General features: G+C 45.2%; 1 pseudogene; it reads left to right on the plus strand.

The window, feature by feature from the left end:
• Window positions 1–54: 54 nt before the first annotated feature.
• On the plus strand, window positions 55–163 carry LOC144483067 (5S ribosomal RNA; annotated as a pseudogene).
• Window positions 164–10,090: the final 9,927 nt, after the last annotated feature.

The raw sequence follows: 10,090 nt of genomic DNA on the forward strand, positions 1-10,090 counted from the left end.
TGAATGAAGATTGAGCTTTCGACAGACTCAAGGAAGTGAAAAGGATCAGCCAATGCCTACGACAATACCAGTCTGAAAACGCCTGACCTCGGAAGCTAAGCAGACTCAGGCCTGGTTAGTACTTGAATAGGAGACCTCCTGGGAATACTAGGTGTAGTAGACTTTAGGATGGCATGGTGGCACAGTGGTTAGCACTGCTGCCTCACAGCGTCAGGGACTTGGGTCAATTCCTGTTTTGAGTCACTGTCTGTGTGGACTTTGCATGTTCTCTCCCCATGTGGGTTTCCCCCGGGTGCTCCGGTTTCCTCCCACGGTCCAAAAGATGTGCGGGTCGGGTGGATTGGCCATGTTAAATTGCCCCTTAGTGCCAGGGGGACAAGTTAGGGTAAATGCACAGAGGTACGGGGATAGGGCCCGAGTGGGATTGTGGTTGGTGCAGACTCGATGGGACGAATGGCCTCCTTCTACACTATAGGATTGTATGATTCTATGAAGTGAATCCAGAGAGGGTGCAGACTCTGGAAAGGTTGGCCCAGGTCTCTCTCCCTCTCTTAAAGACATTGACGTTCTTTGCTCCCTCAGCTTGACACATTGATTTGCTTGGTTAAGAGGATGTTCTCTTTCCTAATGTTCAGAATTAAAGGGCTGCTTTCCCCAGGAGATGGCTGACATTTAAGGGGACAGTAAATTAATATAGGACAGAGATATATCTTGTGATTTTTTTTGTCACAGATTTGATAAATTATTTATGGTTCTGCAATGAAGTAATTTATTCTTATTTATATTCTTGTAATATTGTTCTGTACCTCTGTTATATACTTCCAGTTATGGAGTCATTACAGCAAAGGGGTCCTTTCAGCCACACACGTCCATCCTGACTCTTGGTCAAAGTGAAGCAGTGAACATGGATCTGTCAATCAGCCTCAATCAGCACCTTCAGGAGAATTGGGAGGGTGAGTATTAGATACAGCAGAGTGAGAATGGAGGGAGAGTGTGTGGGATGGAGATTCACAGGAATGAGAGAGGAAAGAATGTTCCATAGAAACTAGAATTGTCTGTTCTGAATTTCTATCCTGTACTGACACTGATGCATTTTGTAAACTCCTTTTACAGGATATCTGAAGGTGATGATTTGCAGGCAGAAATATCAAACCAAATGTCACACTAAGATCTCACAAATTCACTCTATTTATCGGAACCTGAATATCATCAGTCTTTCAATTTAGAAGGATAAATATTTGTCTGTTCTGTCTTTTTCAGGAGATCTTCAATATCAGTGTGCCTGGAAAAGCACTGAAACACACACACACCTGAGTGAGCGTGTTCCAGTGCACGGACTGTGGAAAGAGCTTTAACACAGTCTGAAAAAACATTGCATCATTCACATCAGGGAGAGAAATTAATTGTGTTCTGTGTGTGGACGAGGCTTCAGCAGATCGTGAAACCAGCAGAGTCACAAGGACACCTGCACCATGGAGAAACGGTGGAAATGTGGGGACTGTGGGAAGGGATTCAATTACCCATCAAAGCTGGAAACTCATCGACGCAGTCACACTGGGGAGAGACCATTCACCTGCTCTCAGTATGGGAAGGGATTTAGTCAATTCTCCCTTCTGCTTACACACCAGCGAGTTCACACCGGGGAGAGGCCGTTCACCTGTTCGGAGTGTGGGAAGGGATTCAGCGATTTACCCACACTGCGGAGACACCAGCGAGTTCACACTGGGGAGAGACCATTCACCTGCCCTGTTTGTGGAAATGTTTTCAGCAATTCATCCACACTACTGACACACCAGCGAGTTCACACTGGAGACAGACCGTTCAATTGCTCTGACTGTGGAAAGGGATTCATTCAGTCATCCCACTTGCTGACACACCAGCGGGTCCACAGAGGGGAAAAGCCATTCACCTGCTCTGAGTGTGGGAGAGGATTCAGTGATTCATCAAACCTGCTGACACACCAGCGAGTTCACACTGAGAAGAAGCCATTCAACTGCTCTGTGTGTGGAAGGGGATTCAAACATTCAGCAACCGTGATGAAACACCAGCGAGTTCACACCAGGGAGAGGCCGTTCATCTGCTCCATGTGTGGGAAGGGATTCACATTGTTCTGCAACTTGCAGAGACACCAGCGAGTTCACAAATGATGACAGGGTTGGATTCTGCGGTTATTGCTGTGGTTAATCACATCCAGGACTGAACCATGTTCATTCTGACAGGAGGTGAAGTGGGAGGGTCGGAGGGTTTCTTTCTCGTGGACTGGCCGGTCCCACAACTTTGCTTCCAGTGGGCTGATGCTCTTTGAGCCTGGGAGAGCACATTTCCACTGAAATGATCCACATTTGATGGCAGGATTAGAGGATACATGTGAAGCTTCTTGTAGTTTAATTGTGAATGTCAGTGCTGGAGAAATACTATTTCTTAAATTGTATTCGCTTTTTAACTTAAAGAGAAATAGTCACTTTCCTTCAACATACACACAGGTTAGTGTGGGTTTGATTATCAGTTTCTGTAATGGTGATGTTGTGATGTATTTTCTGTTACTTTTATTTCTTATGAAAATAAAATAAAAATGGTATTTTGTAATGTGTATGTTGCTTCCTGAGCTTTAGCACACCTGTCACCTTTCTGCGTAGATTTTCTATGTTCTGTAATAATTGTATTAGTTTAAGTTTGTGTAGCTCTTGTACTTTTAGTTATTTGTCTTTAAGTAACTTGCTTCAGGCGTCGGCAGTCACTAAGAAATGAAACATCACACCTCAGATGTAGCAGTTAGGTCGATGAGCCTGAGGAACATCAATCATCAGGAAGTGACACCACACGTCCTTTTATTACAAAGAAGCAGACACACAAATGACCTTGTGCTGCCTTGTTATCTCAGTGGAAAAGCTTTAAACTTACTACAGCAGCAGGGAAAAGCAATAAAGAAAAGGATGTTGCTGCAAGTGACTGAGATCCTGGATTAACTCAGTTAGGAGTTAATGGGAAGTGATATCAGCAAGGTGACCCGGGCAGCACGGTGGCACAGTGGTTAGCACTGCTGCCGCACAGTGCCAGGAACCTGGGTTCAATTCCGGCCTTGAGCAACTGTGTGGAGTGAGTACGTTCTCCCCGTGTCCGCATGGGTTTTCTTCAGGTGCTCCGGTTTCCTCCCACACTCCAAAGATGTGCAGGTTAGATTGATTGTGTTAAATTGCCCCTTAGTGTCAGGGGAATTAGTTGGGTGAATACGTGGGGTTACGGGAATAGGTACTGGGTGGGATTGTGGTCAGTGCAGACTCGATGGGCCGAATGGCCTCCTTCTGCACTGTAGGGATTCGATGATTTCTATGAGTTAATGGGAAGTGACATCAGCAAGATGACCAATATCCTTCAGGGACCAATCAGACATTGATCATGCACCATTTTATCAATCAGGGATTGATCATGTGCTGCTTGGGCCACTCAGAACCACAGCAGATGAGCGACAAAGCTGAATGAGCGAATACCACACAGAGATAGTTGTGAGCGAGGGTTAATGAGCGACAATTTTCCGGAGCTCGGTGCGCAACACAACACAACATGAAGTAAGAAGATAGACTTTGGTCAACAGAACAGCCGACAGCCACAGTCAACCAGAAGCCGAGAGCTGGTGTTCCAGAGTGAGTGGACTGATCCACTGTGTTTAAATATTGTGATTTTGTACTGATTACAATTAATAAATTCTGTGACAACATTCTTGTACCCGGAATGGTCTGTAACTAGTCAGGAGCTGCAGATTCCTTTCACAACTTATTCCAATGGGTAACTGACTTCAGGATTACAATTGAGATTGGAGCTAAACCCATATCTGACAACAGGATAGAATTGAAGGGAGAAGTGTGGGTCTAAGACCAGTGTTTTAAACCAAAATAAAGGGACTGAAGGCAGAGCTGGCAAAGCCATACAAAGTAAGGGAAATTATATTGTTTGATCTTTGATTTGTTTGACACATTTTCTGTGTATTTCGATGATCCTGGTTGGGACAGTTAATGTTTAAAGAGAAATTCAAAAAGCTGGTAATTTACTGTAAGAATTATACCACAAGATTTTATGCATTTAACCGAAAACAAACTTTATTGGATATATGAAACAAAAGAAAATTAAAAATCAACACTACAAACTTAACACTGTAGTTTAGAAATACTTATGTTATAAACTCAGTTCTACTTTTTAACTTCTACCCCTAGGTTTCCCTAATACTTCATGATATCTTGAAGGTTCATTCACTTCTGTTCCTGTGAACATATGGAAAGTATGTCAAAGCTCCCCAGAATTCACTTTTAATTCTCCGTGTTCCAGCTATTCTCCAAGATTTTATGAGGTCCTTCCATTAGTTTCCCACTAAACAACCTTCTAACTTTCCTCTAAGATCCCAAAACTGTGGACTCCTCAGTCCAAACCTGAGCTTCACTGCCTTCTTGTGGAGGGATTTAAACATGAGGAACAGCCCTGGTTCCTCATGGCCCTCTGGGCTTCTAGTCCCACAGCTGGTTCACAGCTCCTGCTCCCACAGCTGGTTCACAGCTCCTGGATCCACAGCTGACAGCTTCCAGGCTAACTGCAGACTGCCTGATTTCTGTGAAACGTCAAAACCTCTCTCGTTTCTCCTTCCCGTTTAACTCAGGGTCTGCGGAATATTCCATTCAGGGGGAGGTGGTGGGATAGTGGGAATGTCTCTGGCCGAGTAATGCAGAGACCCAGCAAAGGATCCGGGGACAGGCAGCTGGTAGGATTTGAATTCAGTGAATCAATCTGGAATTATATAAAGTTAGTTTCATGGTCACCGTTACGAGACTATCATTGATTGTTGTAAAAACCTGTCCAGTTCACCCTATTAATGCTCCCTATTAGGGAGGGAAATCTGCCATCCTTACCCGGTCTGGCCGACATGTGAATCCAGACCCACACAGCAATGTGGGTGACTCTTAACTGCCCCTCTGAAATGGCCGAGCAAGTCACTCCGTTCAGGGGCAATTAGGAGCTGAGCAACGTGTGCTGGGGCTTTGCCAGCAGTGTCCACATCCCAGGAAAGAATAAAGAATATTCCATGGAAAGTGATGGGTGATTTGAAATGAATTGAAAGTAGGTCAGGAGGTGCTCGTATCATCCAGAGCTGCTTTTCAATGGATCCTCCTGTTTAAAATAAAAACACATCAGTGTGCCCCTTTCCCAGACACACTGACCTTGGAATATCACAATGCTGTTTTTAAACATTCCTTTGTTAAAGAATCAGTCATTTAGAATTGTGAAACAGACAGAAATTAAATGTCCCGTTTTTCCTGGGATCCTCCTGTGCCTGGCACCGGTGTCCTGAACAAGGTTATTAACATTCTCTGGGTTAAAGGTTCCTCCTGGTTCTTGCTGTCTGTTGTGTCCTTTGTCACAGTCGGTACCAGGACATTTCTATTGAAAGGTTGTTAAGAAATTCCAGTGAATTCCAGTCCCTTGTGTAACGTTCCATTTGGTGTGTGTCAGATTCAGAGATGTCCACGTGTGTGTGAAAAGGGTTCTGGGTAAGGGTTTTAACCCTTCTTTCCCCGTTAGTAACAATGAGCCCTTTATTCAATTCTAAAGTATAAAGTCCTCATTAGATATCAATTCTACCTGTTATCTACATTTCACCAACCAGTCTATATTTTCATCACAGGACTGCAGTGGGAGCACCGTCAACATCTTACTAACTTGATCGATTTTATCGAGGGGATGACGAAGGTGATCGATGAGGGTAGAGCAGTGGATGTTGTGAACATGGATTTTAGTGAGGCTTTCAACAAGGTCCCTCATGGTCGGCTCATCCAGAAGATTAAGATGCATGGGATTCACGGTGACTTGGCCGCTTGGATTCAGAATTGACTTGCCCATAGAAGTCAGGGAGTAGTGGTGGAGGGTGTTTTTCTGACTGGAGGTCCATGACTCGTGGTGTTCTGCAGGGATCCGTACTGGGACCTGCGCTATTTGTGATATATATAAATGACTTGATGAAAACGTGGATGGGTGGGTTGGTAAGCTTGCAGATGACACAAAACTAGATGGAGTTGTAGATAATGTAGAAGGTTGTCAAAGGATACAGTGGGATGTAGATCAGCTGCAGATATGAGCGGAGAAATGGCAGATGGATTTTAATTCGGGCAAGTGTGAGGTGCTGCACTTTGGGAGATCAAATATTAAGGATAAGTATACAGTTCATGTACAGAGGTCTTGGGGTTCAAGTCCATAGCTTCCTGAAATTAGCCACACAAATATTTATCGGTAAAGAAGGCATATGGCATGCTGGCCTTTATTGAGTACAAGAGTCAGCGTGTCATGTTGCAGCTTTATAAAACTTTGTTTGGGCTGCACTTAGAATATTGTGTTCAATTCTGGTCACCACATTACAGAAAGGATGGAGAGGTTTTGATGAAGATGCAGAAGAGGTTTTCAGGATGCTGCCTGGATTGGAGGGTGTGAGCGACTGACAAACGAGGGTTGTTTTCTCGATAGCGGTGGAGGGTGAGGGGAGACCTGATAGCAGTCTATAAAATGAGAGACATAGAATCTTTTCCCTCAGAATTGATATGTCTAATACCAGGGAGCATGCACTTAAGGTGAGACGGGGAAAGTTCAAAGGAGATGTGAGAGGTAAGGTTTTTTACACAGAGAGTGGTAGGTGTCTGGGATGCGCTGCTAGGAGTGGTGGTGGAGGCAGATACGATAGGGGCGTTTAAGGGGGTTTTAAATAAGCACATGAATATGCAAGGAATAGAGGAATATGGACCAAGGGCAGGCAGAAAGGAATAGTTTAATTTGGCATCATGTTCGACACAACATGGTGGGCTGAAGGGTCTGTTCCTGTGCTGTACTGTTCTACGTTCTATTTGTGATCTCCATTTAGAAAAAGGAAATAGAGGCACTGGAGAAGGGGCAAGAAAGATTCACAAGAATAATCCCAGAACTGTCATCACTTGTGAACTCACTGGTGTTTCACCAAGTTTGCTGACTGAGTGAATCCCTTCCCAGTCAGAGCAGGTGACCAGCCTCTGCCTGGTGTGAACTCACTGGTGGGACATTAGTTCCCGAGAGCTTTTGAAGCCACGCCCACATTTAAAGGGTCTCTCCTGGGTGTGATGATGTTGTGTTTGGGCAGGCTGGATAACCGAGTAAATCCTTTCGCACACACCGAGCAGGTGAATGGTTTCTCCCTGGTGTGAACTCACTGGCGTTTCAGCAGTGTTGATGATATTCTAAACCTCCCTGAACAGTGAGAGCAGCTGAACGGCCTCTCCCCGGTGTGAATGTGCTCGGGGATCATCAGTTCCTGAGAGCTTTTGAAGCCGGCCTCTCAGGCAGAGCATTTAAAGGGGCTCTCCTTGGGGTGAGTGGCTTTGTGTTTCTGCAGGCTGGATGACTGAGTGAATCCCTTCCCACACACAGAGCAGGGGAATGGTCTCTCCCCAGTGTGAACTCGCTGATGTTCCCACAGGCTGGATGACCTTTTAAACCTCTTTGTGCAGTGAGAGCAGCTGAACGGTCTCTCCTCAGTGTGAATGCGCTGGTGGGACACCAGGTCCTGAGAGCTTTTGAATCCGCTCCCACAGTCAGAGCATTTAAACGGTCTCTCATTAGTGTGAGTGACTTTGTGTCTGCGCAGGTGGGATGAAGTAGTGAATCCCTTCCCACACACCGAGCAGGTGAATGGTCTCTCCCCGGTGTGAACTCGATGGTGTTTCAGCAGGTTGTATGATGTTCTAAATCTCTTTGTGCAGAGAGAGCAGCTGAACGGTCTCTCCTCAGTGTGAATGCGCTGGTGGGACATCAGATCCTGAGAGCTTTTGAAGCCATTCCCACAGTCAGAGCATTTAAATGGTCGCTCACTGGTGTGAGTGGCTTTGTGTTTCTGCAAGCTGCATGACTGAGTGAATCCCTTCTCACACACAGAGCAGGTGAATGGCCTCTCCCCGGTGTGAACTCGCTGGTGAATCTGCAGATTGGATGAAGTTCTAAATCTCATTGAGCAGTGAGAGCAGCTGAACGGTCTCTCCTCAGTGTGAATGCGCTGGTGAATCATCAGTTCCCGAGAACTTTTGAAACCACTCCCACAGTCAGAGCATTTAAATGGTCTCTCATTGGTGTGAGAGAGATTGTGTTTCTGCAGGCTGGATAACTGAGCGAATCCCTTCCCACACACAGAGCAGGTGAACGGCCTCTCCCCAGTGTGAACTCCCTGGTGTGTTTGTAAATGGGATGACTGAGTGAATCCCTTCCCGCACACAGAGCAGGTGAATGGTCTCTCCCCAGTGTGAACTCGCTGGTGTATCTTCAGGTTGGATGAAGTTCTAAATCTCTTTGTGCAGTGAGAGCAGCTGAACGGTCTCTCCTCAATGTGAGCGCGCTGGTGGGACAGCAGTTCCCCAGAGCTTTTGAAACCGCTCCCACAGTCAGAGTATTTAAATGGTCTCTCATTGGTGTGAGTGAGATTGTGTTTCTGCAGGCTGGATAACTGACTGAATCCCTTCCCACACACACAGCAGGTGAATGGCCTCTCCCCAGTGTGAACTCGTTGGTGTCTCTGCAGATTAGGTAAGTCAGTGAATCCCTTCCCACACACAGAGCAGGTGAACGGCCTCTCCCCAGTGTGACTGCGTTGATGAATTTCCAGTAGAGATGGGAACCTGAATCCCTTCCCACATTTCCCACATTTCCACGGTTTCTCCATGGTTCGGGTGTCCTTGTGACTCTCCAGGTTAAACAATCAGTTAAATCTCACACAGAACACAGGTACAGTCTCTCCCGCTGTGAATGCTGCGATGTATTTTCAGGCTGTGTAACTGGTTAAAGCTCTTTCCACACTCAGTGCACTGGAACACTCTCACTCGGGTGTGTGTATCTCAGTGCATTCCTAGTCACAGCGATGTTTACAATCTTTTGAAGCCAAGAGGCCAAACAAACATTTCTCCTGCTAGCTTCAAAAGCCGATGATATTCAGGTCCCAAGAAATCAAGTCACTCTGTCAGATCTCGATGTGATGTTGGAGATTTCTGTCTGATTTCTCCTTGTCTAATATCCTGTAAGTCAATTTAGAAAAAAAGAAATCGCAATTCAGAATATGATCGAAATTCAAATCTACATTTCTAGTTTATGGAGCATTCATTAAAGACACAGTCATGGAGCATTAAACTTGCCCAGCAGGGCCTCCCGTATCAGCACACAGGCAGCTGCTTTGTGAGACTGCCAGCAGTACAGACAAGTCAGAGATAAGGGTGTCCTCAGAAGTGGGATTCATTGTGAAAGCTCAGGGACGGTTGATAAGATGCAGCAATTCTGTGATTCTAATGAACGTTCTTTCCTCTCCCATTCCCCAAAAGACGTGAGCCTCCATCCCACACACTCTCCCTCCATTCTCACTCTGCTGTATCTAATATTCACCCTCCCAATTCTCCTGAAGGTGCTGATTGAGGCTGATTGACAGATCCATGCTCACTGCTTCCTGTCCAGCACAGAAATCAGAACAAATAGGAGCTGCAGTCAGCATTCGGCCCATCGAGTCTGCTCAACCATTCATTCAGATTATTGGTTGATCTACCTCTGCATTATTTTCCCCACACTGTCCCCCATATACATCGATATCTTCAATATCTAGAAACCTATCAATCCCTCTCTTGAAAATTCTTGATGACTGAGGCTCTATAGTCCTCTGGGGTAGAGAATCCAAAACATCACCACATCCTTGAGTGAAGAAATCCTTCCTCATCTGAGCTTTCTCTCCATTTTCCAGCCTGTTCCCAATAATTATTGACTCCCTTGTCATTCAAAAACTGTCTAACTCATCCTTGAATACATTCAATCCCTCCACTGGTCCCTATGGAAGAGAAATCTTGATACTAACAATTCTCTGAGGGAAGAGATTGTTGGAAATATATAATATAGCTGTCGTCCAAAATTACACAGCCAGATATAATAAGTGTATTTTATTACAGAGCTATAAATAATATATCTAATCTGTACCATATAACAGGGAAGCGGATAGCCTCGTGGTATTATCGCTAGACTATTAATCCAGAAATTTAGCTGATGTTCTGGGGACCCAGGTTTG

The sequence above is a fragment of the Mustelus asterias genome, unplaced genomic scaffold (assembly GCF_964213995.1).
Source record: "Mustelus asterias unplaced genomic scaffold, sMusAst1.hap1.1 HAP1_SCAFFOLD_44, whole genome shotgun sequence".
NCBI lineage: Eukaryota > Metazoa > Chordata > Chondrichthyes > Carcharhiniformes > Triakidae > Mustelus > Mustelus asterias.